At 47.1% G+C, this 3,946-nt stretch overlaps 1 pseudogene across 1 annotated transcript; it reads left to right on the forward strand.

The window, feature by feature from the left end:
* The first annotated feature begins 2,469 nt into the window (after positions 1-2,469).
* Positions 2,470-2,885, forward strand: LOC308424311 (small ribosomal subunit protein uS19-like; annotated as a pseudogene). The gene has a single exon. The product of its transcript is annotated as a small ribosomal subunit protein uS19-like (transcript).
* The last annotated feature ends 1,061 nt before the right edge of the window (positions 2,886-3,946 follow it).

The following is a 3,946-nucleotide window of genomic DNA, read 5'->3' on the forward strand; positions in this document are numbered from 1 at the left end:
AAATAGAATAAATATTTTTGGGTGGATGGGGCAAGGACTGGAATCAGAGGAACGAACAGGGAGGGTGAGGCAGAAGATGCTGGTAGATGGAATATGGGAAGGGACAGCTGAAACCGAGCTATTTGAGGGCTCATGTGGAAACCTAATCCAGCAGAAGCTTCCTAAAATATATACGTATATAAAGGCAATCTAAATGAAGTCACCGAATTACAGCGGAGATAGAGCCCCAGGTGAACAAGTGTAGCTTCCCGTAGTAGGAATATGTTGCATCTAATCCGGTTTCTGGCCAAACGGGTCCCCCAAACAATCCAGGCTGTTGCCAAGACTGTTGGCTGGCTCTCTGCAGTCTCAGACGATACAGAGACTAAGAGACCTTAGAACAATCAGCCCTGAAAGGGCTCCCCTCGGGTCCCAGGGAACCCTGGCAAAGAGGAGGTGAAAGGGTGTAAGAGTCAGAGGGAATAAAGGACACACTGAGTCTAGGATTAAGAGCCTTCTAGACACAACAGGGCTGACACACGTGAGTTTACGGAGACCGCGGCAGCTTGCACAGAGCCCACACAAGGCTGCACCAGATGGGACCCTAGAGCTGAAAGGAAAGGTAGACACTGAAGGAGACGTGGCCACACGCCCCCATCCCTAACCTGGAAGCTAGTTCCAATTGACAAGCCTCTTGCAAATGAAAAATTGCAAGGTCAGGGTTTTTTTGTTCTGCCTTACAGGACCTTTGCGTCTATACTAAATTTCCTGCTTTTGGCGTTCCTATGACATTCCGATGTGTGTGAGAGTGTGTGTCTCTGTGTCTACGTGTGTCTCTTGCACTTTCCCTTTGTCTCTTTGACTCGTTTGATTGTCATATTCCAATTTGCTCATTTCCATTCCATTTCACTTTATTATTAGTCCTTAGATGTCTATCTGTTTTCTAATGAGACACACAAAGAAGATGAAGGACCCAGATGGGAGGAGAGACGGGAGGAATTCGGAGGAGTAGGAGGAGGGAACACTGTAATCAGAATATATTGTATGAAAAAAAATCTATTTTCGTACAATATATGAAAATTCATGAAAAAAAATTAAATTACCCAGTCTCAGGTATTCTGTGGCAGTGGCCTGAAATTGACTGATATTCAGGAACGGGAGGGGCACGTTCTCTACTACAAATGATCAGTTCTGCGTTAAACTCCGTCCTTCAAGGAACTCTCGACCGAGTCTTCTGTATACATCACAGACTTGTTCTATGGTGCGGGTCTACTGTCTGTGATACCTGGCTTCGAGGCTGTCCTCAGCTGACTGGCAGGTTAAAGAAGGACTGGAAGAGTTTTACTCCAGCCTGGTTCAACCATGGGTAACTACTGCTCACACCCCTCTGGTAAGAACTAGTCACGTGGCCCGTGGCCCCATGGATGCAAGGAGCAATGGACTCCTCTCAGAGCCAGGAAGATTAAATGTGCCCGCTGAGCACTGAGTCTCTCAGCCATGGCCTCTGCCCTGGGTTATTGGGAGGCTTAAGTAAGAGGACACAGTAAGGCTTTGAACTGTGTAACCCACAATAAATGTTAGCCATGGGCAAGCATCTGGAAGCCGGAGTGGGAAGGGAGGAATTCTTTTTCTTCCTTCTTCTCCACATTGATGGTTGTAGCTGAGGCTCCTACTCAGAGGCAAAATCCAGCATAGGAGGAGACACAGCTCAGTGGTTGAGAGCTGGTCTTATAGACTGTTTTTCCAGAGGGTCCTGCTTCCATTCCCTGCACCAACACAGCAGCTAACTGACATCTCTAACTCCAGTTCCAAGGCCATCTCATGGCCTCTTCTGCCCCCTATAGACACTGCATGCGTGTGTTACACAGCCATACATGCAGGCAAAAACACCTATACACATAAAAACAAGTTTAAATAAATTTAAACAAAAGGAAAGAACATAGGCATGCTCAGAAAGAAACCACAGAGGCTGAAGAAAGAATTCTGCGATTATGGAGGAGTTTACCGAGGCAAAGTCTGTCCTTTAGTGTTTAGTCTGTTCCTGTCACAGCCACAGAAGACAGTAAGTCTTATGATGTGCCACATGCTTTGTTACTCTGGGGCAGGGGTGAGGAGGGAGCCCAGGCTAGCTCGGGCTAGCCTTAAATTAATGACTCTCTTGCCTCTTGATATTGGATAAGAAGTATGAGCAGCCACATTCATCTGTATTGTTAAGCTCTTCATGGGCGTTAGTAAAGTGTGTGTGTGTGTTGCATGCATATGAATGTGTACATATGGTTTATTGTCCTCCCCCTTATTCCCTTGAGACAGGGTCTCTTGTTGAACTAGAAACTAACAAGCTTTCAGGGTTGCCTTTTGCATGGGGTCATGAGCACGCACAGCCATGCCCAATATTTTCCTTACTGATTTATTTATATTTTGTGTATGAGTGTTTGCCTGCATGTATTTAAGTGCATTGCGTCTCACTTCCTCTTCCGAGCCGCCACCAAGATGGCTGAAGTGGAACAGAAGAAGAAGCGGACCTTCCGAAAGTTCACCTACTGTGGCGTGGACCTCGACCGACTGCTGGACATGTCCTATGAGCAGCTGATGCAGTTGTATAGCGCCACCCATGGAGAAGCCCGAGGTGGTAAAGACCCACCCGAGGGACGTGATCATTCTGCCTGAGATGGTCGGCAGCATGGTGGGTGTGTACAACGGCAAGACCTTCAACCAGGTGGAGATCAACCAGAGATGATGGGTCACTGCCTGGGTAAGTTCTCCGTCACTTACCAGCTGTGAAGCACGGCCGGCCCGGTATCGGTGCCACCCACTCCTCCCGATTCATCCCCCTCGAGTATCGAAGGCCAATAAAGACTCATTATTCTGAAAAAGAAAAAAGTGCATTGCACGAGTACAGTACCTAGAGAGGCCAGGAAGGGGCACTACATCCCCTGGAATGGTAGTTACAGATGGGTGCTGGGAACCTTGGTCCTCTACAAGAGGAGTGAATGCTCTTAATCACCAAGCCCCCATGCCTAACCTTTTATGTAGGTGCTGAGATTTGAACTCTGGCCCTTGTGCTTCCAGAACAAATACTCTTTATTTATTTACTCTGTGTGTGTGTGTGTGCCCGCGCGTGCCTGTGCACACACGTTTGTGGGTGTACCTTCTGTGTTCACACAAGATCAGGGGAGGGATTCAGATGTCCTTCCTCACTCTCTGCCTTACTCCTTTGAGTCAGGGTTTCTCCCTGGAGTGTGCTTTTCTTTAGTCTGTGGGAAGCCAGCAGTTCTCTGTCCCCGGGCCCCCATATCTCCGGGGTTCTGTGCATGCGTGGGCTTACTGCATGAGTGTGAGATCCACAATCACGGGCTTGTGCTTGCCCAACACACACGCCTCCCCACTGAGTATGTCTCCCTGCCACTGTGACTAAGTTTTAAACCCCAACTAACCCAACTCACAGCAAGGAAGGGAGCACTAAGTTATTTTTAAAGCCAGCACTTTGTTTTTGTTTTGATAAGAACTTGCCATATAGCCCAGGCTTGTCTCCAACTCATGATCCCCCTGCCTCAGCACCCTGAGTGCTAGGATTATAGAAATGTGACAATAGGCTGAAGTAATTTATACACACACTCTCTCTATCTCTCTGTCTGTCTCTGTCTCTGTCTCTCTGTCTGCCTTTCTGTCTCTCTGTCTTTATCTGTCTTTCTGTCTCTCTGTATCTGTCTCTCTGTCTCTCTCTCTCTAGTATACATACATATATTGAGCCAAAGATGCTAGACAAATGACCTATCACCGAGCTATGCCTCCAACCTTCAACACTTTTTTTTAAATAACAGATTCTTCTAGAACAGACTGAACTCGGACTGAAAACATCACAGCATTTCACATGTCATAAAACAAACAAACAATGCTTCATGGACTTACGCTGTATATCCATCTCTGTGTGTCTTGAGTCTTGGCTCAAGCGGTGCACTGTTTTTCT

The sequence above is a fragment of the Micromys minutus genome (assembly GCF_963924665.1).
Source record: "Micromys minutus genome assembly, chromosome: 9".
Lineage (NCBI taxonomy): Eukaryota > Metazoa > Chordata > Mammalia > Rodentia > Muridae > Micromys > Micromys minutus.